This window comes from Epinephelus fuscoguttatus, linkage group LG17, assembly GCF_011397635.1.
Source record: "Epinephelus fuscoguttatus linkage group LG17, E.fuscoguttatus.final_Chr_v1".
NCBI lineage: Eukaryota > Metazoa > Chordata > Actinopteri > Perciformes > Serranidae > Epinephelus > Epinephelus fuscoguttatus.
Window position 1 is genome coordinate 42,384,260 of NC_064768.1, and position 24,964 is coordinate 42,409,223.

The 24,964-nt window shown below is 42.4% G+C and overlaps 3 protein-coding genes across 4 annotated transcripts in view; all 3 read right to left on the reverse strand.

Moving 5' to 3' along the window:
• LOC125904870 (gastrula zinc finger protein XlCGF57.1-like) overlaps positions 1–24,964 on the reverse strand; it is a 194,375-nt gene that overhangs the window by 139,416 nt on the left and 29,995 nt on the right. The window lies entirely within an intron of this gene.
• dnai2b (dynein, axonemal, intermediate chain 2b) overlaps positions 1–24,964 on the reverse strand; it is a 216,301-nt gene that overhangs the window by 127,394 nt on the left and 63,943 nt on the right. The window contains exon 13 of one of the 2 annotated variants that reach the window (XR_007451527.1): positions 24,055–24,929. The exons of the other annotated variant lie outside the window; for it this stretch is intronic. The gene's annotated coding sequence lies outside the window, so the exon portion shown is untranslated. Of the gene's footprint in view, positions 1–24,054; positions 24,930–24,964 lie in introns of those variants that run through there. 2 annotated transcript variants of the gene reach the window in all.
• LOC125904857 (gastrula zinc finger protein XlCGF58.1-like) overlaps positions 1–24,964 on the reverse strand; it is a 62,524-nt gene that overhangs the window by 17,522 nt on the left and 20,038 nt on the right. The gene's annotated exons all lie outside the window — the stretch shown is intronic.

The following is a 24,964-nucleotide window of genomic DNA, read 5'->3' on the forward strand; positions in this document are numbered from 1 at the left end:
GTGGAGAAGGTCTGACAGGTATTGGGGGGCCAGGTTATGGAGAGCTTTGAATGTGAGGAGAAGGACTTTATATTGGATTTGCTGATGGACAGGTAGCCAGTGGAGCTGAATGAGGATGGGGGTGATGTGGTCGGTGGATTTGGTATGGGTGATGATTCTGGCAGCAGAGTTCTGGATGATTTGGAGACGATGGAGAAGTTTGTTGGGGAGACCAGTGAGGATTGAGTTGCAGTAATCAATACGTGAAGTGACAAGTGCGTGGACCAGGACCTGGGTGTTGTGTTGGGTGAGAGATGGACGGAGTGTGGAGATGTTACGTAAGTGCATGAAGGCAGTACGGGTAATGTTACTGAATGTTACTAATGTTACTGACTGGGTGACCATTGATGGAAATATTGAAGGGATGAGTGTTTTGACCATTTATTCAGTTTTTTCCTTATGTGTTACTGCAACCTCCTCACCATCACTCAACACTGGATAGCGCCATTCCCTCTTATCTCCACCCATCTTCCTTATCATTCCCCAAACCTCTCCTACCTGAGTGGTGCTGCCAATAGAATCACAGTATTTCCTCCAGTATGTCCTTTTTCGTCTGCCTTATTGTTCTCCTCACCACTGCCTGGGCATGCTTATACTGCAACACTGCCTGTAAACTATATATTCTTTTAACTAATCTAAACGCTTTATTCCTTTTCTTCATTGCCTCTTTGCATTTATCATCCCACCAAGGTACTGCTTTTCTCTTCCCTCTACCCTTACTTTTAGGAATGGACTCTTCTGCAGCTAGCATTATACCTTTCCTGACTTCTCTATCCAATGTTTCTACATCTAAGCCATCCGCAATCAGACTTAAGTATACATCATCACTTTTCCTTTGAAACTTCTCAAAGCCCGCCTTCTCAAACACCAATTTCCCTCCACTGTTATTTGCAGTCACTGTTACATCTGTAATGACTTTGCACAAAACTGGATAGTGGTCACTTCCTATTGTTCCCTGCTGATATACACTCCACTCACATATTGCTGCCATACTATTAGTCACCAACGTGAGATCCAGTACAGCCTCTCTCCCTGTGTTCACATCTATCCTTGTTTAACTCCCATCATTCAAACATACAAGGTTTCCCTCATCCAATAGCTCTTCAGTTACTTAACCATTATTATCCATGCTCTCACATCCCCACAATGTGTTGTGTGCATTAAACTGACTGATATTTCTCTTAAATATTGTTTCTATTTAAAAAAAATCATTTACTTGGTTAAAAAACAGTTTTTCTAAAATCTTACTTAAAAACGGTAAGTTGGATACAGGTCGATAATTATTAAGAATGTTGGGATCTAAATTCTTCTTCTTCAGAAGGGGCCTCACCACTGCTGTTTTGAAGGCAGTGAGGAAGACACCCGTCTGAAGAGAGTAATTTACTATGTTTAAAATCTGTTTCTCAAAGAATCCATAAAATGTTTTTAAAAGTGATGTGGGAATCTGATCTAAAAGGCAGGTTGTTGGGTTTACCTGGGAGAAAACTCGACCAAGTGTCCTCGCATCAACCAGGGCAAAACTCTCCAGTGTTTCCTCAGGTAAAAGCAACTGTTCATGTGTGTTAAAACTTACATTCTGTTGAGATAAAAGACTGGATCTGATATCATCGATTTTACTTCAGAAGTGGTCTGCAAAGTCCTCGCAGAGGGCGTCTGTTGATATGTTGGATGGTTTGTTAAAATTGGTGCTGGTTAAAAGATCGAAGGTGGAGAAAAGAAATTCGGGGTTGTTTTTATGATCGGAAATGAGTTTTGAAAAGTGGGATATTCTTGCCTGTTTGACTGTTTTATTGTAGGTTTTGAGTTGTTTGCGTAATATTTCAAAATGAACCGTCAGTTTGGTTTTTCTCCACCTCCTCTCTGCACTCCTGCATTTTCTTTTCAGTCTTTTGATGTTCTCATTTCTCCACAGGGGTGTAGGTTTTGTTTTTATGATTTTGGTTAAAAGTGGAGCCACTGAGTCAAGTGTTGGCTTTAATTCACTGTTAAAATTGTCCACAATAAAATCACAGGGTGCAGGTAAAATCTCTGCAGGAATGCTCTGTAAAATCTGGATTAAAAATTTGCAGCCACTTCAGAAGTTAGGTAGCGTTTCCTCACCGCTCTCACCGGGGCCTCCTGATGGCTAAAACTGGTGATGTTAAAATACACACAGTAGTGGTCGGACACAGCCAGGTCAACAACAGAGGACACACCAGTGGACAGACCATAGGTTATGACCAGGTCCAGGGTGTGTCTTCTGTTGTGAGTTGTGTAGTGTAAAAGTTTGTGCTTAGTAAATCAAATAACAAAGTTAAGATATCTAAGTGATTGGGAAACAAAAGAGCTATATAATCATGTACAAGGCATTATAGCAGCCTTTGGATCTGTATTAGATATTGTCAAGGTACTCATAACACCAGACTATGTAGTGTTGTATGCATTTACTGAAAGAACACACCATGTCCTGTTTAATGATGAAACACATACTCAAATGTTGTAACTCGCACACACTTGCTCACATATTGTACTCCAAGGTTTTATTCGCATGAAACTAGAAACACTGTGGGCCGTGTAAAAGTCCCTGGAATTCACATCTTGCATGAAACTAGACGCACTGTGGACTGTATAGAGAGTCCCCAGAATTCACATATTTTTTAAAAATAGAGCGAGAATGGAACCGAACCTAAGGTAGGAGATTTGGGAAATTCCAGGCTACATTACACCATTAAAAACGGGCCCAATCAGAATTGGACACAAAGAAAGTTCTCCACGAATAGAATTGGGTTCGAGTAGGAACTATTAGCAAAAAGGGGTGGAGACTCGTCTGGATCTCCACCAGCATATAAGCTAGGGTTCTGAACGCAGTTCTTCAGCCACACTCCGGAGTCTGACTCACTAAGTTTTATGTGTTAAAGCCTGTTGACACATTAAACTTGATTGCATCGGACCTTGCCTGTTTCCAGTGTTTCTTTAAGTATTTGCGAGCAGAGCCTAAGATATCAAATCGACATTTGAAGACGACTAACAAGAGACAAGAAGTTCAAGGTCGGGAGCCTACAGGCCCACTTCCAGGCACCCGATCTTTGACACTTCAGTTGGCTGTGTGACGTGCTGTTTAAAATCCATGCAGGTTAAAAAGTTTAAAAATTCTCTGGACATTGGATCCGAGGTATTATCAACATGTAAATTAAAATCACCAGTTATTAAAATTCTGTTATAGGTGGTGTGTATGATTGATAATAGTTCTGAAAAATCTTAAGATCTTAAACATTTCAAGAATTTCTGGTTATAGATGCAGTTCCGCCTCCTTTTTTACCCCCCCTAGTAGAAAATAAAAAATTAAAATTTGGTGGGCAGGCCTCGGTGAGAACAGGTGCGTCAGTGCCAAGCCATGTCTCTGTTAAAAGAATACTGTCCAACTTGTTATCTAAAATCAGGTCATTTATGATAAAAGTTTTATTTAAAAGACAGCGCACGAGTGTAAGGCAGGTGTGAGGTGAACTAAGTTTTTGGGGTTGCTATTGATCCATCGTGAAGTTGTTCTGTTAAATCTGTTTGAGATTCTGATTGGGATGGATGTGGATGTGGGAGTGGGTTGGGGATGAACCAAAGAGGAAAGTAGGGGGGCGTGTGCTTCCAATGTACGTCAGTCACATGGGGCACACTGAACAGCGTGCTGAATGTTAGCCGCTAACATGCGGCTGCCCAGCCTGCTCGGGTGAAGCCCGTCAGCCCTGAAAAAAGAGGACTGGTTCCAAAATAAGTTAAAAGTTAAGTTAAATTGTCGATAAAAGTGAAACCATAGGTGCCACAGGCAGCCTGGACCCATGAATTGAGGGAGAGGAGCTGGCTGAAGCGTTCTGCCCCGCGGGACAGTGTTGGCAGGGGACCGCTGATAAAAAAAGAATTACCACAGTTTTTTAAAGGTTAAAAAGAGCAACAAAATCCATTTTTGCCTGCTCTGATTGCCAGCGGGCCGTGTCGTTTGAGCCCAAATGGAAAATCAGCCGGTTTATGGAAGAAGGGAGTGAATGAAGCAGTTCTGGAAGTTTGTCAACGATGACCGGGACTGTGGCTCCAGGAAAGCAGTGAGTTGTGGCATTGAAAAAACGATGTCTCCAAACAACACGGTGGAAGAAGGGAAAAGAGGACGAAGAGGAACAGGATGGAGATTGGGTGACTCACATGAGGCAGGTGGACGGTCCATGCTGCGTGACTGGGGGGGCAGGAGCTGCGGTGACTCAGCTGTCCTGGCCCCGGCAGGAGCAGCGCCATCCCGGCTGTGGGAGAGGAGTCCCCCGGAGCGTCTTCGTACAGCCTCCTTTAGGAGCCTCCGATGCGCCGCGGAAGCTGATGTCTGGGATGGGAGTCGGTGGTCGGGTCCTGCAGCCGCGGCACTCCGGTCCACAACAGGTGCCAGCGAGGAAGATGTGGCTCCATCTGTGCTAGTGCCTGCAGAGCCAGTGTCTGGATCTCCGTCTGATGTCAAGGTGCTGTAGCGGTTTGACAGGCTGAGCCGCAGAGGTGAGGCAGCACAGCCAGGGGCTCTCTTACTCCTGCCAACCACCTCCACCCAGGACCACCGGTGACTCGGTGTTGAGCTGGAGGATGGTGGAGTGCACCGTGTCCTGAAGGGCCGCCGTGAGTGAGGCGATCTGGAGCGACTGTTCATGAGCCACCTCCTGGAGGGCAGTCAGCATGGAAGATTTGTCATTTAGCTCACCAGAGAGCCAGCGAATGTCCTCTTTCAGGTCAGAAATCTTTTTGTCTGCTTTTACAAGCTGGGGGTCCACATCGGTGTGCATAGATGTAGCCATAAATGTAGGCTATCGCTGTGCTGTCAGCTGGCGGAAGTTTTCCCACCTGTCAAGCTGGCCGTGTCTGGCTGTTAAAACCCCTAATGCTTGGACATCCAGTGATTAAAATAACGTCCGATTAAAAGAGATAAATAACAAAAATAAAAACAACTGATGTCCAAGCAGATAGCTTAAAAGTAACTCCAAAGCTAAAATAAATCAGTTTAAAATCCTGGGTTAGGGAGAGCACAGACAGGCAGCTACAGACGCCGACGCATGCGCACATTGACCCCATGAGAACAAAGTTAGAGCGTTACAACCCTATCCTGCCCTTCTACTTCCTCAAGCTTATTTAACTCCAAACTTTTACACAGATTATGATAATTTATGACTGCAAACTTTTTATTCTCACCCCACACTTCTATTGTCACGTACTCCTGCTCCTGTCCTACACCCACCACTCTATAAGGGATTCCCTGTTTTACAAAAGTTACACAACCTCCACCCACACCTTCCTTCCTATCTCTTACTGACACATATCCATAAATAACAAAATCAAGGTTAGGCTTTAGCCAAGATTCCTGAATACATGTGATGTCTGGTTTCTCTTCTCTACTGTCTATAAACTGCTTAAAGTCCTGTCCGTTTGCAATCAGGCTCCTCGTATTCCACTGAAGGAACAGCATTATTATTAATATTACCCACCCACTCATCTTGGCTCCTGACTGCTACTTGGCTGGTTACTACTACTACTTGCCTGTCCACTGCGTTCAAGTTCATCCTTTACTTCCTCCCATTTCAATCCTTTCATACCTAGGTGGTGTTCTGCAGCTTTCACTATCACCTGGATCCTTTTGGTCTTTGACAGGATATCCGCTGTAGCATTTACCACTCCTGTTATAAATATCACCAATCTCTTCTTCTCTGTCCACTCTTTTCCCTCTCTAGCTTTTCTTTTGCTGCCCGTTGCTCTTTGTTGTATCCTGCCTCCTTCCCCTGCTTCTCCTGTTCTGTTATCTTAACTGCAGTAGCATATGAGGCTCTTTCCTTCCTTCTTGTCTGCTGCACCTCTGCCTCCCTTCTCATAACTTCACACCCCCAGTAAACTGCACTATGGTTTCCACCACAATTGCAGCACTTCACCCTCACTCCCTCTTCACACTTTCCATACTGGTGTCCCCCTCCACATCTCACACACCTCACCCTCTTCTTATACACCTTAGCTACAAGTCCAAACTCTTGGCAGTTAAAGCATCTCATGGGTTTTGGCACATACTCTCTCACCCTGTACCTAATAAATCCAAAGTACAGCTCAGGAGGGGGCACCCTTTTCTTTCTCCTGTCCCCTTGTCATTCTTTTAGCACTTTCCACTGCACTGTTCCTCATCTTCAGGTGGTCTACAAGTTGTTTCATGTTCACACTAAGTGGCACTCCAGTGATTACCACCTTGCACCCACTATTCTGTTCTCTCACTCCTACTACTCTGGCCACTTTGGTTTTTCCCACTGCTTCCATTTTCTTTGCTTTCTCTAGCTGCACTTGGTCTCTGCACCCCACTAGTAGGTTCCCATCCCCCAACACTCTCGCATACTTCACCTCTCCTACCTCAGCTCTCAGGACTTTAGTTAGCTGTTCCTCCTCATTCTCACTGCCACTTCCACTACAACTACTTCCACTGTCCACGTCCTTACTTCCTTACTTTTCTTCCTCTTCTTCACACTCTCCTTCACCTGCCAACCGCTCTCCCTTTTGTTCTCTTCCTCATGTAGCTCCATGTCCTCGTTAACCCCATCCCCTGCCATCCTGTCAGAACCTACAAGGAACTGTGTAGGAATCCCGTTGCGGGCCTATACAGGCCATTGGTCGGTTTTCCAACACTCTGTTCCCCCCTCCCTTCCTACTACTAACGCTACCCCCTCCCACCGCCCGCACCCACAGTCAATGTCTTGTCTTGCAAAACAGTTAGTTACACAGTTTGTTTGCTGTATTCCAAACTACTTTCAAATTTCCCTCCTACCGCTCCACTCGATTGCTCCCGCTACCATCCGTCTGTCTACAGTGTTTTCTGCTCATCTCACTTAGCAGCCCTTCCAGGTCAGCTGCTGTGCTTCTTCTTCTGCTTGTTATTCTTCTTCTTCTTGTTGTTGTTGTTCTTCTTCTTCTTCTTGACGTGTAACGGTGGCCAACCAGCTTTCAGGTGCATTACCACCACCAGGTGGACTGGAGTGTGGAGCGGAGCCCTATTTCAGAAAGCAGGCTCAAAAAACTCTGATCCTGATCCTGATCTCTGAGCTGACTGAGCCTGAGCTGAGAAACAGAACAGCTGATCACAATCAGCTCTGACTTTTAAACTATTTCTTGGACCTCAGCTGTTTTCAATTATCTCCTTGATCAGATTTGATCTCTTTATCACTGGATGTCCAAACATCAATGTTTTAACAGCTCAACACCACCCGGCCTTTGTTGACAACCATGGGAAAACCATGGATATATTCCCCAGACTTTTCTGATGATGTCACACTGATGATGTCATGCTGAAGATGTCACACTAGGATTAGTCTGAGTGGGTGTAAGTTGTATAGATCAGCCTCTCATTGTGCGGAACAAGCCACCCGCTGAAGTCCCACCCTACCACCTCCGGTTGTGTAGTAGTTTTTAACCGTTTTCAACACGTCCTTTACTAACTTTTGTGGTGTTTGATCTTGCGGGGATGTAGTCATTTTTCTGCCATGGTTCGCGTCCTGTAGGCGATATTTTTGTGGGCGTGTTACACCAAAACCTGTTTCCCCCCGGCAATATTTTTGCAAGTGCACCATTGCTGTGGCACCGCCCAGAACGATTGTGATTGGTTGAAATAAATACAAGCAGCCGGGGCGTTTTTTCCTCCAATCTTAAAGTGAGAGTCGGCCCAGCCAGACCTTTCTTTTCTTGAGAAAGGTCTGGTGAGCGAGACTACACTAGGATATTCTTCAGTCAGTCCTGTTGTTACCTAGCCTGGAAATCTAGACCCAAATCTAGAAAGATTTAGGGTCTGGCCATAAGTAATTAAAATGCCCCAACTCGAACGGCGGCACCAAGCATGCATTTGTAAATATGACTGCACGCAACTGGATAACACTACGACCAATCAGAACAATACACGGGGTGACGTATATGCTTAGCTAAAAGCGGAGCTAACTGGTAGACTAGACTCTTGCCATATCTGGTCGGCAAAACAGCAAAAACGTCCTTCTTGAAAAGGAAAGATTCAAGTGCTGTCTTCTGTTCCTCTTTTAGGCAAGGCAAGGCAAAGGCAATTTTATTTATATAGCACCATTCATACACAAGGCAATTCAATGTGCTTTACAAGGCAAATACGTTAAGATAAAACATTAAAGGAACAATAGATCATTAAAAACAAAAGCTGGGGTGTTGGTAGCGTAGTGGATAGTGCCGGCGCCCCATGTAAAGAGGTGATGCCTCGCTGCAGCGGTTGCGAGCTCGACTCCGGCTTGCAACCCTTTGCTGCATGTTGTCCCCCCCACTCTCTCTCTCTCTCTCTCTCTCTCTCTCTCTCTCTCTGTCTCTCTCTCTCTCCCATTTCTCACACTGTCCTGTCCATTAAAGGCAAAACGCCCCCAAAAAAATCTTTAAAAAACAAAAGCTAAAAGAAAGAAAAACAGTGCAGAAAATGCATTTAAAAAGCAAACATAAAGCAACAGCAGACAAATATAAAAACAATAGCTACAGATTATCCTAACAATAAGTTACATATCTAGTTCACTGGTAAGCTGCAGTAAATAGTCATGTTTTAAGCTCTGATTTAAATGAGCTGACAGTTTCAGCCGACCTCAGATATTCTGGAAGTTTGTTCCACAGGCGGGGAGCATAGAAACTAAAGGCTGCTTCACCTTGTTTGGTTTTGATCCTGGGAACACTGAGTAAACCTGTTCCAGATGATCTGAGGGGTCTGGATGCTTCATAACATACAAGTATATCAGAGATGTATTTAGGCCCGAGACCATTTAGTGCTTTATAGACAAGTAACAAGATTTTAAAGTCTATCCTTTGACACACAGGAAGCCAGTGCAGTGACTTAAGCACTGGTGCTCCACTCTCTTGGTGTTGGTGAGGACTCTGGCAGCAGCGTTCTGGACGAGCTGCAGTTGTCTGATTGATTTTTTACTCAGGCCTGTGAAGACACCGTTACAATAGTCCAGCCTGCTGAAAATGAAAGCATGAACAAGTTTTTCTGTATCTTGTTTAGACAGAAATTCTTTTATTCTTGCTATGTTTTTAAAGTGGTAGTAGGCTGATTTAGTAATTGTCTTAATGTGACGATTGAAATTTAGGTCTGAGTCCAGAACTACACCAAGATTTCTGGCTTGATTTGTAGGTTTTAGTGTCATGGCGTCAAGGTGAGTACTGACTATTGATCTTTGTTCTTTGGGGCCAAAAACAACTATCTCAGTTTTTTCTGTGTTTAGTTGTAGAAAATTCTGGCACATCCACGTATTGATTTCGTCAGTGCACTTATTTAGCAGATATAGGGGACTGTAGTCATCTGGTGACACTGTTATGTAAAGTTGTGTGTCATCTGCATAAGTATGGTAGGAGATGTTATGATATTCCATAATCTGAGCAAGAGGGAGCATATAGATGTTGAACAGAAGAGGCCCAAGAATGGACCCTTGAGGAACTCCACATGTAATCTTTGTTCGCACAGATTCATAATTGCCAAGTGACACAAAGAAATCTCTCTCTTGTAAGTAAGATTTAAACCAATTTAGCACAGTGCCAGAAAGTCCCACAAACTTTTCTAGTTTGTCGAGCAGTATGTTATGGTCGACTGTGTCGAATGCAGCACTGAGGTCCAGTAATACCAGAACCGAAATCTTTGATGCATCACTGCTCAGATGAATGTCATTTAAAACTTTTACAAGTGCAGTCTCAGTGCTGTGATGTGCTCGAAATCCAGACTGAAAGGCATCAAAGGAATTGTTTTGCTCCAAGAAGGTGTTAACTTGCTGAAAAACAACCTTTTCAATGATTAGAGAAAAAGCCAAGTCTAACTCGTTCATTGTAGCGGCCAAAGCCGTTTCAAACAACTGGTGTTCATCCGTAGCCATCTTGCAATGTTTACTGACTGATTCCGGACTTCGTCGTCACAGCGCTGTCGTCATTTGTTTAGCTCGCCTCTGGCCCGCCTATATCAGATACACCGATGTGATTGGTTCAGCTCGGTTTCATGGGCATAGGTAATGAGCATCATTACTAATTGCCAGAGTGACTCGCTGAGCAAATTCAAATTGTGCTCTCGCGAAAACTCTGGATTTCCAGGGTAGCTGTTACCTCCCATGCTTGTTTCTTCATTACAGCTGTGGGTTCCGTCTGACACAGTGTGGACACACTCGTCACTTCCTGTTCTACAGAGACTTTAACTTCATTCTGATGCTTGTAAATGACATCATGATGCATCAGTGCCACCAGCTGGTGTGGAGGGAGAGTCAGAACTCTACAGTCACCAAAAGGATATGACATCATTCTGCCTGTTAATCAGGACTCTGGGTCCCGAGGAGACGAGACTCACACAGTCTTCAATCACTTCTTGAAACTCATCTTATAGATTTGGACTTTTATGAGAGGAGTGAATGTGGAGAAACAGAACATGACATCTGCAGGAGAACTCCTCAAGTAAGCTGGTAGCAGCTAGCTGGTAAGTGTTAGCAGTTAGCTGTTAGTTAATACCTGTTAACAATGAGCTGTTAGTTGATACCTGTTAGCTGTTAGCAGTAAGCTGGTAACTGTTACCTTTTAGCAGTTAGTTGTTATCTGTTAGTTTATATCTGTTAGCTGTTAGTTGTTACCTGTTAGCAGTTAGTTGATACCTGTTAGTTTATACCTGTTAGCAGTTAGTTGGTACCTGTTAGGAGTAAGTTGTTACCTGTTAGTTTATACTAGTTAGCAGTTAGTTGTTACCTGTTAGCTGTTAGTTGATACCTGTTGTTACCTGTTAGCAGTTAGTTGTTACCTGTTAGTTTATACTTGTTAGCAGTTAGTTGTTACCTGTTAGCAGTTAGTTGTTACTTGTTAGCTGTTAGTTGATACCTGTTGTTACCTGTTATCAGTTAGTTGTTTGTTTATACCTGTTAACCGTTAGTTGTCACCTGTTAGTTGTTACCTGTTAGCTTATACCTGTTAGCTGTTAGTTGATACCTGTTGTTACTTGTTATCAGTTAGTTGTTTGTTTATACCTGTTAACCGTTAGTTGTCACCTGTTAGTTGTTACCTGTTAGCTTATACCTGTTAGCTGTTAGTTGATACCTGTTGTTACCTGTTATCAGTTAGTTGTTTGTTTATACCTGTTAACCGTTAGTTGTCACCTGTTAGTTGTTACCTGTTAGCTTATACCTGTTAGCTGTTAGTTGATACCTGTTGTTACTTGTTATCAGTTAGTTGTTTGTTTATACCTGTTAGCTGTTAGTTGTTACCTGTTAGCTTATATCTGTTAGCTGTTAGTTGATACCTGTTAGTTTATACCTGTTAGCAGTCAGTTGATACCTGTTAGCAGTTAGTTGATACCTGTTAGTTTATACCTGTAAGCTGTTAGTTGTTACCTATTACCTGTTAGCAGTTACCTGTTCGTTTATACCTGTTAGCTGTTAGTTGTTACCTGTTGGCAGTTAGTTGTTACCTGTTAGTTTATACATGTTAGCTGTTAGTTGTTACCTATTACCTGTTAGCTGTTAGTTGTTACCTGTGAGCTGTTAGTTGATACCTGTTAGTTTATACCTGTTAGCAGTTAGTTGATACCTGTTAGGTGTTAGTTGTTACCTGTTATCAGTTAGCTGTTTGTTTATACCTGTTAGCTGTTAGTTGTTACCTATTACCTGTTAGCAGTTACCTGTTAGTTTATACCTGTTAGCTGTTAGTTGTTATCTGTTAGCAGTTAGTTACCTGTTAGTTTCTACGTGTTAGCTGCTAGTTGTTACCTGTTAGCAGTTAGTTGATACCTGTTAGCAGTTAGCAGTTACCTGTTAGTTTATACCTGTTAGCTGTCAGTTGTTACCTGTTACCTGTTAGCAGTTACCTGTTAGTTTATACCTGTTAGCTGTTATCTGTTAGCAGTTAGTTGTTACCTGTTAGTTTCTACGTGTTAGCTGCTAGTTGTTACCTGTTAGCAGTTAGTTGATACCTGTTAGCAGTTAGCAGTTACCTGTTAGTTTATACCTGTTAGCTGTCAGTTGTTACCTGTTACCTGTTAGCAGTTAGTTGTTACCTGTTAGTTTATACCTGTTAGCTGCTAGTTGTTACCTGTTAGCAGTTAGTTGATACCTGTTAGCAGTTAGCTGCTAGTTGTTACCTGTTAGCAGTTAGTTGATACCTGTTAGCAGTTAGCAGTTACCTGTTAGTTTATACCTGTTAGCTGTTAGTTGTTACCTGTTGGCAGTTAGCAGTTACCTGTTAGTTTATACCTGTTAGCTGTTAGTTGTTAGCTGTTACCTGTTAGCAGTTAGGTGTTACCTCTTAGCTGTTAGTTTATACCTGTTAGCTGTTAGTTGTTACCTCTTAGCTGTTAGTTTATATCTGTTAGCTGTTAGTTGTTACCTATTACGTGTTAGCAGTTACCTGTTAGCAGTTAGCTGTTACCTGTTAGTTTATACCTGTTAGCTGTTAGTTGTTAGCTGTTAGCAGTTAGTTGTTACCTGTTACTTTATACTTGTTAGCGGGAATTTGTTACCTGTTAGCAGTTAGCTGTTACCTGTTAGCAGTTAACTCATACCTGTTAGTTGTTACCTATTAGCAGTTACCTGTTAGTTTGTACCTCTTAGCAGTTAGCTGTTATTTGTTACCTGTTAGTTTATACCTGTTAGCAGTTAGCTGTTAGTTTATACCTGTTAGCTGTTAGTTGTTACCTGTTAGTTTATAACCTGTTAGCTGTTAGTTGTTGCCTGTTAGTTTGTACCTGTTAGCAGTTAGTTGTTACCTGTTAGCAGTTAGCTGTTACCTGTTAGCAGTTAGCTGTTAGTTGTTACCTGTTAGTTTGTACCTGTTAACAGTTAGCTGTTACCAGTTAGTTTATACCAGTTAGCTGTTAGCTGTTAATTGTTAGCTGTTAGTTGTTACCAGTTAGCAGTTAGCTGTTAGTTGTTACCTGTTAGCAGTTAGTTGTTACCTGTTAGTTTATACCTGTTAGCGGGAATTTGTTACCTGTTAGCTGTTAGCAGTTAGTTGTTCCTTTTTTACCTGTTAGTTCAATTTCAATCAATCAATTTTATTTATAAAGCCCAATATCACAAATCACAATTTGCCTCACAGGGCTTTACAGCATACGACATCCCTCTGTCCTTATGACCCTCACAGCTGATCAGGAAAAACTCCCCAAAAAACCCTTTAACGGGGAAAAATGGTAGAAACCTCAGGAAGAGCAACTGAGGAGGGATCCCTCTTCCAGGACGGACAGACGTGCAATAGATGTCGTACAGAACAGAATCAACATGATAAATTAACAGTAATCCACATGACACAATGAGACAGAGAGAGAGAGAGAGAGAGAGAGAGAGAGACAGACAGACAGACAGAGAGAGAGACAGAGAGGGAGGAGAGAGAGAGAGAGAAATAGAGAGAGAGAGAGAGAGACAGAGAGAGAGAGAGAGAGAGAGAGAGAGAGAGATGCAGGTAATGACAGTAGCTTACAACAACATTAATGAAAGTAATAATATTATAGTTATAGTTCTGGCTACTGTGGTACAATATGTTGAAAGTATGTATTAATATCTGGCAGTATACATGTGTGACAATAATCATATGTGTATAATAACAGTAGAAGAATGACTAATGATTAGGTATGGGCAACACAAGCAAAAACACTATTTGAAAATCGTGGCAACTATTTGACAATTTTTCGAATAATTCCCTCCCCCGAGCAACGCACACAGAGATCCATTCATCTTTAACAGCCCGAACATACTCGGGCAGAACGGACTCCGCAGAGGTCCTGTGCGCGCACACCGGTGACTGCTTGGCATGTATTTTTCACATCGCAGGGATTTTTCACAGACATTTTTACAGGAAACTACAACGCGAAAGTGCACTCGACTATGAAAGCCCGAATGACTGCGGATATTCCTTATGGAGTAGTAGTCTCTGCATGTTTCTCATGTTTGTAGAAGAGCATCAAACTAGCTGGTAGCCCATCTCACACCGCTGTAGCAATCCTAGACTGCCCTCGTGTGGTTAGGAGCTGAATTGCATGTCAAATAAAGGGGGGAAATAAGATGGCGAATAGTAATACTTACATTAAAAAATCGATTTTTCAAAAATAAAACGACTATTCGAAATTCGAAAATCGTGACCCATCCCTACTAATAACAACAGCAGCAGCAGGAGGCATCTGGCAGGACCACGGCAGCAGCACAACCACACACGTCACACTGTCCAGGCACCGCCTCCAACGCAGCAAATAAGCTACACTTGTTACAATTACCACTGTCGCTAAAGGAGGCAGAGGCATAACTAAACATTTGGCACACCGACCAAGAAAGAGCAGAAGGAGAAGCCATCGCAAAGCTAATGTAGCTAACAAGGCTAATAACGTGCAAACAACAGCTAAGAGATTAGCAAGAAAGTCATAAAAAGGAGGAGAGCTATAAGTGCTTAAACAGAACTAGTGTGGGTTAAAACTTGAAGTAGACGTTAAGCAACTGAAGTGAGAAAAGCAGAAATCAGGCTAGTAGAATTCACCAGAGCAGCACAGAGACGCTGTCACAGAAACACCGGAAATGACACAACATGCTTACCGCAATACGTCAGCATGTCAGGGATGTCATTGAGGCACAGGTGTTGCTAGAGGGGGGAGCACTCATAGTTGTTACCTGTTAGCTGTTAGTTGTTACCTGTTAGCAGTTAGCTGTTAGTTTATACCTGTTAGCTGTTAGTTGTTACCTGTGAGCAGTTAGCTGTTACTTGTTACCTGTTAGTTGTTACCTGTTAGCAGTTAGTTGTTACCTGTTAGCTGTTAGTTTATACCTGTTAGCAGTTAGCTGTTAATTATATGCCACTCACAGTTATTTATTAGCTTTTAGTGGTAGCAGTTAGTTGTGACCTGTTAGAAGTTAGCTGTTAGTTTATACCTGTTAGCTGTTAGTTGTGACCTGTTAGCAGTTAGCTGTTAGTTGCTACCTGTTAGCTGTTAGTTTATACCTGTTAGCAGTTAGCTGTTAATTATATGCCGTTCACAGTTATTTATTAGCTGTTAGTGGCTAGCAGTTAGTTGTTACCTGTTAGCAGTTAGCTGTTAGTTTATACCTGTTAGCTGTTTGTTTATACCTGTTAGCTGTTAATTATATGCCGTTCAGTTATTTATTAGCTGTTAGTGTCTAGCAGTTAGTTGTTACCTGTTAGCAGTTAGCTGTTAGTTGTTACCTGTTAGTTTATACCTGTTAGCAGTTAGCTGTTAATTATATGCCGTTCAGTTATTTATTAGCTGTTAGTGTCTAGCAGTTAGTTGTTACCTGTTAGCAGTTAGCTGTTAGTTTATACCTGTTAGCTGTTAGTTGTTACCTGTTAGCAGTTAGCTGTTAGTTGTTACCTGTTAGCTGTTAGTTGTTAGCAGTTAGCTGTTAGTTGTTACCTGTTAGTTTATACCTGTTAGCAGTTAGCTGTTAATTATATGCCGTTCACAGTTATTTATTAGCTGTTAGTGTCTAGCAGTTAGTTGTTAGCTCTTAGCAGTTAGTAGCGAGTTATCATTACCTCTCAGCAGCCGGTAGACACAGTAAACAGCTTACAGAGGTTACATTGATTCACACTGTGATGCGTTCAGGCTCTGTTCAGTATGAATGAAAACTGGTTGAGGGTAAATTATATAACTTTGTCATAATGTGTTCAGGGTCATCCTGTAAAACATAGCCTCTAGTGATAAAGTTGAATAAATCTGTTTGAAGGAGAAAATGTGTCGAAGTTTTACAGGAATATAAAAGAGACATCAGAGAGATGAATGATGATGGATCAGAAACAGTAAAAAAGACTGCCTGTTTGTATTGATCATTGATTTATTGAGTATTAGAACACACGTACGACATGTTACTGAGAGACAATCAGCGCAACGGTCTGTTGTAACATTTGTCCATAAATCAATGAGGGTTAGTTCAAACATCACCAGACTCAGTGGATTTTTTTTTAACTCAGACATCAAAGCATGTCTCCAAAATGTTTCTGCAGCTGACCAACAGGAAGTCGGCCATTTTGAATTAAATCTGTAATTTTGGTGCATTTTTGGTCATTTCCGGGGGTCGTACTTTAACAAACTCCTTCTACAGATTTGATCCAATCAACTTCAAACTTTGTCTGAACCATTTTCAGACCTTCGACATCCTAAGTTGATAGAAGCTTGAGTTCTAGTTGAACCGTGTGACTGTGGCGAGGTGTCAAATTTCCATCTTTTGCCACCAAACAGGAAGTAGTTTATAACTCCAGCATACATGGTCCAAACTTCCCCAAACCTCACAGGATTAATGACAGTCCCGCCCTGAACACATCTACATGTCAGTAATTAGTGATAAATATAGCGCCCCCTACTGGCTACAGGAAATGTCATGTTTAATACTTTGATAGTCATCTTCTACAAATTGACCACATCCACCTCAAACTTGCTCAAATAAGCCGTAAGACGTTAATGATGCATTATTTTGGAAACTATGCGGTTTCCTCGAAGGGCGTGGCTGAATTTTGATGTTTTGTTGTGATGATAAACAGCATTGTGATGATAAATGCTGTAATTTGACTCCATGTGGGCATATCTGTCCGAAATTTCACGCATTTGCTGTGAGGGTCCTAAGGACAGAGGGATGTCGTATGCTATAAAGCCCTCTGGGGCAAATTGTTATTTGCGATATTGGGCTTTATAAATAAAATTAAAGGCGCCGCCTTATTCGCCATAAAACACAAAGTTGTTTTTAAGGGGCAAGGGATGGTTGAAAACTCACCAAACATGGCACACACATCAGAGGTTCCAAATTCTGATATGATTTTTGTGCTTTGATGTGCCAAGATGGCTCAACAGCGCCCCCTAGAAAATTTCAATGATTCAGCCCCCGAAGCTGGTTTGACCTGCATGTATGAAACTTGGTAGGCATCTGTCACACTCTAAGATGTACAAAAAAGCCTCTTGTGTCACAGTCCCTGTCTCTCATTCCCCTCCTGTCACTCTGCTGCAGTGATTTTCCACTCTCCCTCCCTCTGCTCCACTCTACCTGCCAGCCACGCCCACCTTATCAGCCCAACTCTGCTCACCTGCCTACACAGCTGCAGCCCATCATAATCAGCCTCTCCAGCACTCTCACTCGTTGCCAGATTGTTCTTCAGCGTCATGCGAGACTTTCCAGCGTTCATCTCCTGTCTGATCTCGACCTGCTCTCCTCGTCTGCCTCCCGGTAAACTCACCTGTCTTCTGTCCCTGACCTCGTGCTCTGCCTCAGCGTTTCTGGTATCTGACTGCTCGGCTGGTAACGATTCCTCCGCCTGGCCTCGTCTATCCTCCTGCCTGCTCCCCATCGGTGCCTCTGCCTTCGCGGACTGCTCATCTGGCTACGACCCCCCGCCTCCGACCACTCCTCTGCTCTCTCCCCGTCGGCACCTCCACACGTGCAGCCGGCTCTTCGGGCCACGGAGCTTCCTCCTCGTCGTCATCGGCTGAAGTAAGCTACTTCTCTTCCCCTCACACCAAAAGAGAACTGAACTGTTTGGAGCTGGGGGCTAAGGAGCTTTCCCTCGGTTCCACGGCCGACTCCGGCCGCGTCTCTTCCCCTTGTCTGAGCCCCAGAGACTGTGTGAGGGCTTTCAGCCCGAAGAACGAACTTTATTCTGTGTTTATTCTACCTGCTCCGTACCTTGTTTGCTGTGGTGAAAATAAAGGTCATTACCAACTGTTCCTGAGCGCCTGTGTACTGCATTTGGGTCCATACCACACCCGTTTCATCTTGGAGCCATGCTCCAAACCCAACAGGAAGTCCGCCATTTAGAATTTATTTGTGCCACTTTTGTGCAGTTTTGCCCATTTCCAGGGCTCGTGAATTAAAGAACTACTCCTAGAGATTTTATCAGAGACTTCAAACCTTGGTCTGTCCCACCCCAAGAGTTTTCGTCAAACCATGGCATGGCGTTTAACTTCCATGTGTCGCCATGCAACAGGAAGTGGCTTGTAACTCCAGCATTCATGGTCCAATCTTCGCCAAACCTCACAAGATCTGAATTGAATTTATTCACACACAGAAGTACAGGTTCTGTTTACATGATTCGTTAGCAGCATGTGTGAATCAGGTCTCCCAGGAAGCTCTTTAAAGCTTATTTTAGGGAGCCTGATGCATAAGGCCATCAAAAATAGTCAATTGGAATATCAGACATAACATGAGGTTGTGAGTTCAAGCCTCAGCTGATGAAAAGGTAGATTGTGTTGCTAAATGTCTTCCAATTCTTCTGCTTGTTGCTCAGAATTGCCTAAAAATGCCCGGACCTGACCCATCGCTGCGCAGCAGCTATAATTACTATTATTATTGTTCAAAAATGTTTGCGCAAATTCCCATGAGATGGTACATCATAGAGACATGAAATTTTCATTGATTGGAAGTTGTGTGCAAACGCTGATCAAGATATATAACTGCCAATCGGCCAGATAAGAGCGCTATAATTAAGGTTATATCGTTTTGAAAGGCCACCACCCTCGCACTGTATGTCAGATTGACTTGAAATTTGACACACATGGTCAGGTGAATGTCTCTGAGAATGCTTTGAGAACCCTCAAGGTCCGCCCACTAGCTTGCCCGCCATTTTTAATTTTTTGAAAACACACATTTGACGTCTCCTAAGTCGTAGGTCCGATTCATACCAAAGTTTCTGTGAATCATTTTTGGCCTAAGGTCATCAAATGTTCCCATAAGCTTTTTCATATTTCTGCTTTTCAATTCAATTTTATTTATAAAGCCCAATATCACAAATCACAATTTGCCTCACAGGGCTTTACAGCATACGACATCCCTCTGTCCTTATGACCCTCACAGCTGATCAGGAAAAACTCCCCAAAAAACCCTTTAACGGGGAAAAAACGGTAGAAACCTCAGGAAGAGCAACTGAGGAGGGATCCCTCTTCCAGGACGGACAGACGTGCAATAGATGTCGTACAGAACAGATCAGCATGATAAATTAACAGTAATCCACATGACACAATGAGACAGAGAGAGAGAGAGAGAGAGAGAGAGAGAGAGAGAGAGATGCAGGTAATGACAGTAGCTTACAACAACATTATTGAAAGTAATAATATTATAGTTATAGTTCTGGCTACTGCGGTACAATATGTTGAAAGTATGTATTAATATCTGGCAGTATACATGTGTGACAATAGTCATATGTGTATAATAACAGTAGAAGTATGACTAATGACTAATGATGGCAGCAGCAGCAGGAGGCATCTGGCAGGACCACGGCAGCAGCACAACCACACACGTCACGCTGTCCAGGCACTGCTGCGATATGAGTTAATCTGAGAGACAGTGGAGCACAAAGGCTCCGGAGAAGAAGCCGAGTTAGTGACATCCAGAATGGCCGAGTTAGCTAGATGCAGTGATAGGATACGAGAGAGAGAGAGAGAGAGAGAGAGAGAGAGAGAGAGAGAGAGAGAGAAGGAGAGAAGGTGCCCGGTGTATTATAGGGGGGTCCTCCGGCAGACTAGGCCTAAGTCAGCCTAACTAGGGGCTGGTACAGGACAAGCCTGAGCCAGCCCTAACTATAAGCTTTATCAAAGAGGAAAGTCTTAAGTCTAGTCTTAAATGTGGAGACGGTGTCTGCCTCCCGGACCGTAACAGGAAGATGATTCCACAGGAGAGGAGCCTGATAGCTGAAGGCTCTGACTCCTGATCTACTTTTGGAGACTTTAGGGACCACGAGTAACCCTGCGTTCTCAGAGCGCAGTGTTCTGGTGGGATAATATGGCACTATGAGCTCTCTAAGATATGATGGAGCTTGACCATTTAGAGCTTTATAAGTTAACAGTAGGATTTTAAATTCAATTCTGGATTTTACAGGGAGCCAGTGCAGAGAAGCTAAAACAGGAGAAATATGATCTCGTTTCTTAGTTCCTGTTAGTACACGTGCTGCTGCATTCTGAATTAGCTGGAGAGTTTTTAAGGACTTACTAGAGCTACCTGATAATAGAGAGTTACAGTAATCCAGCCTAGAGGTAACAAAAGCGTGGACCAATTTTTCTGCATCTTTTCGGGTCAGGATAGGCCTAATTTTCACAATATTACGCAGATGAAAAAATGCAGTCCGTGAGGTTTGTTTTAAATGAGAATTAAAAGACAAATCTTGATCAAATATTACTCCGAGGTTTCTTACGGTAGTGCTAGAGGCCAGAGCAATGCCATCTAGAGAAACTATGTCATCAGGGGTCCGTTTCACAAAGCAGGTTCAACAAACTCTGAGTCTAATCCTGAACTCTGAGTTGATCTACTCTGAGATAGGAAACTCTGAGTTTCCGGTTCCAGAACAACTGATTTGAATCAGTTTAATCAACTCAGAATAGTTTCACCTGGAGTTAAGCGCCTGCACCACGACTATAAAAAGCCAACATCAATGGAGCCCCGATTCGACGAGTCACCATGGCAACGGGGAAGAGGAGGGCTGCGGTTTTCACCCCATTAGAATTAGAAGTCTTAATGTGCTCATATGGAGAGTTTGCACATGTTTTCAAAAAGAAGTGCAACACCGCTGCAGCTGCAAAAGAGAGGGAGACGGCGTGGGAGAACATTGCTGCTCGGGTCAATGATTAAGTTTAAATGTAGTCCTTTGCAATCACAATAACATTACAGGGGAAAACTGCTTGAATGGTAGCCTATTAATTTATTTCATTTAGGAGCAATCCCACGGGGGAGAAGCGCACTTGGCAGCAGTTTAGGATGAAATGTAAAAACATTGTTCAAACAGGTAAGACCTCAGCATAATCTCATGGGGGTGCCTCATTTTGATCACGCTATACATTGTAAAGTAAATATTAAGTGGCTGTTTGACTGTGCAGTTGTTTTACCCCCAACATAATGCTGTTTTCACACACATCAATGTCTTCTCATCTATATCATGTTCTGTTAAATAATTAAGCCAATTTAAACTAACACAGACTTCTACTCAGCCAACAGAAAGAAGGCAGATGCCCGTAAAACGAGCACACTTTTCTAACCGCCCTGCATACAGTTGCCTTACTCAAGTGCTCAGCATCTCCGACATTGTACAAAAAAACTTCCATTTGCAAAGAAACGCAGCGCAACACACAATATCTGCTGGGATGTGAGGGCATGACTATGACTGGTAATGTTGCAAATGTAAGGACGGATTAGGTTGTGTATGTAGATGATGGACTGTGACGTGAAACGGTACAGCTCAAAAAGATAATTGTGTGGAAATGCTAAAACATCTATGCGCGGTCTGATAACCATCTCCCGACGAATATCTAATTCTCTGCGCAGTAATGCTGCACCTTCATCCACGGGATCGTTATCAAAAGGACATGTCATGTTAGTGAAAAAAGTCGCCATCTACTGTGCCTAATGGACTTCTAATATACTGACTCTGATTTTTTTTTAAATGACAGACGGCAGAACGGCTACGCCAAAACCCGCCTGCTGACTGAATGAATGAGGAAATCAGATGGAGTGTGTGGCTCTGAAAGAGGGCGGAGACAGAGAGAAACTCGAGGTTCATTGAGAAAAACCTGGTCCTGACCAGGTTAGGTTCATAGAGTCTGTTACTACGGTAACTGACCGAGAGCTTAAGTTACCTCTCTCTCTGAAACAGGCTAGAGTTACCCCTCTTTCTCTGGTTTGAGTTACCTCCCTTTTTGAAATGGAAAACTCAGAGTTTCCCTCATTTCAGGGTTAACAGACTCTGAGTTTTCACTAAACCTGCTTTGTGAAACGGACCCCAGATAAAGAGTCTCTGAGTTGTTTGGGGCCAAGAACAATAACTTCAGTTTTGTCTGAATTTAACATCAGGAAATTGGTGCTCATCCAAGTTTTTATGTCTTTAAGGCAGTTATGGAGTTTAGTTAACTGATTAGTTTCTTCTGGCTTCATCGATAAATACAACTGTGTATCATCCGCATAACAATGGAAATTTATAGAGTGATTTCTAATGATGTTACCTAAAGGAAGCATATATAGAGTAAATAGGATTGGTCCGAGCACAGAACCTTGCGGAACTCCAAAACAAACTTTGGTACGTAAGGACGATTCATTATGAACGTGAACAAACTGAAAACGATCAGATAAATAAGATTTAAACCAGCTCGGTGCAGAACCTTTTAGGCCAATTAAGTGATCCAGTCTCTGCAGTAGAATTTGATGGTCAATTGTGTCAAACGCCGCACTAAGATCTAATAAAACAAGTACAGAGACGAGTCCTTTGTCTGAAGCAATCAGAAGGTCATTTGTAATTTTAACTAGTGCTGTCTCAGTGCTATGATGCACTCTAAATCCTGACTGAAATTCCTCAAATAGATTATTATCATGGAGAAAATCACACAGCTGGTCTGCGACTACTTTCTCAAGGATCTTTGACATAAAGGAAGATTAGATATTGGTCTATAGTTGGCTAACACCTCTGGATCCAGGGTGGGCTTTTTTAGGAGAGGTTTAATTACAGCTACCTTAAAAGACTGTGGTACATAGCCTGTTAATAAGGATATATTGATCATATCTAATATATGAGTGTTAACTAAAGGAAAGACCTCCTTAAGTAGCCTAGATGGGATGGGGTCTAAGAGACACGTTGATGATTTAGATGAAGAAATCAATGCGATCAATTCTTGAAGAGAAATTGGGGAGAAGCAATCTAAATATATATTAGGTTTTACAGCTGTGTTTGAGGTTAGATAGGTACTATCTGAGGACAGGAGGTCATGAATTTTGCCTCTAATAGTTAGAATTTTGTCATTAAAAAAGCTCATAAAATCATTACTGCTAAGGGCTAAAGGAATACAAGGCTCAATAGAGCTTTGACTCTCAGTCAGCCTGGCTACAGTGCTGAAAAGAAACCTGGGGTTGTTCTTATTGTCTTCTATTAATGCTGAGTAATAGTTTGCTCTGGCATTGCGGAGGCCCCTCTTATAAGTTTTGAGACTGTCTGCCCAGATTAAACGAGATTCTTCCAGTTTGGTTAATCGCCAATTCCTTTCAAATTTTCTCGATATTTGTTTTAACTTACGGGTTTGAGAGTTATACCAAGGAGTGAACTTTCTTTGCTTTTTTAACTTCTTTTTAAGAGGAGCTACAGAGTCAAGTGTTGTTCGCAGCGAGCCTACGGTGCTATCGACAAAATGATCAAAGTCGGTACAGGAAACCTCTGTTACTGAGGGACTTGGTATTGAATTTAATGACGGAGTAATCTTTTCCTTAAATTATAATTAATCTAGTATAGTAACTGTTGCTGAGTGGCGTGTAATCGAGTAAAAAGAAATCAAAAGTAATCAGATAATGATCCGATAGCGAGGGATTCTGTGGAAAGACTGTTAGGTTATCAATTTCAATTCCATACGTCAGAACTAGATCGAGGGTATGGTTAAAACAGTGAGTGGGTTCATGTACACCCTGACTGAAGCCAATGGAGTCTATTAATGAGATAAACGCGGTAGCCAGGGAGTCATTATCAACGTCGACATGAATGTTAAAATCGCCTACAATAATAACTTTATCTGATTTAAGAACTAAACTGGATAAAAACTCTGAGAATTCAGATACAAATTCAGAATACGGGCCAGGAGCACGGTACACTATAACAAATAAAAGTGGCTGCGAGGTTTTCCAGGTCGGATGTAAAAGACTAAGAACGAGGCTTTCAAATGAATTATAATCTAGTTTAGGTTTAGGGCTGATTAAAAGATTAGAGTTAAAAATGGCTGCAACTCCCCCTCCTCGGCCACTGCCTCGAGGAATGTGGGTATTATTATGACTGGGAGGAGTGGACTCATTTAGACTGACATATTCATCTGGACACAGCCAGGTTTCAGTGAGACTGAGTAAATCAATATGATTATCTGATGTTAATTCGTTTACTAACACTGCTTTAGACGATAGAGACCTGATATTTAACAGTCTGCATTTAATTCTCCTGTTTTGTCTTTCTGTCACAGAAGAGGTTTTAATTTTTATGAGGTTGTTATGCACAACTCCTCTTTGTTCAATTTTAGATTTAAATAATTTAGGCGGTCGGGGGACAGACACTGTTTGTATAAAACTATGAAAACTATGGCTGGGTAACTGAACTAGAAGCTCAGAGAGGCGTATAGGACTGCGACTCTGAGTCCTGGTCTCAACTCTGGGTTGTCAGGGATTTAAATTACTAATAAAGTTTGCCAGGTTCTTAGAAATGAGAGCAGCTCCATCCAAAGTGGGATGAATGCCGTCTCTCCTAATAAGACCAGGTTTTCCCCAGAAAGTTTGCCAATTATTAACGAAACCCACATCGTTTGCTGGACACCACCTGGACAGCCAGCGATTAAATGATGACATGCGGCTAAACATGTCATCACTGGTCAGATTTGGGAGGGGTCCAGAGAAAACTACGGAGTCCGACATCGTTTTTGCATATTCACACACCGAGGCACACTTTTTGAAGATACTGATCAGTGATCTTTAAAGGGGGCGTGGCTTAGCACATAACTCCACAACCTTTGGTCCAATCATCACAAAACTTGCAAGTGAAGAGGAACCAGGCACATATCCTAAAAGATACATTATGTGACCACTAGGGGCATCACAAATACAAAAATGGGTGTGGCCTACCACAAATGAGATTATAAATCAGAAAGTGACCAAGTGTGCCTAGAGTAACTCATATCACAGCGGTGCCTGGACAGCGTGACGTGTGTGGTTGTGCTGCTGCCGTGGTCCTGCCAGATGCCTCCTGCTGCTGCTGCCATCATTAGTCATTAGTCATACTTCTACTGTTATTATACACATATGACTATTGTCACACATGTATACTGCCAGATATTAATACATACTTTCAACATATTGTACCACAGTAGCCAGAACTATAACTATAATATTATTACTTTCAATAATGTTGTTGTAAGCTACTGTCATTACCTGCATCTCTCTCTCTCTCTCTCTCTCTCTCTCTC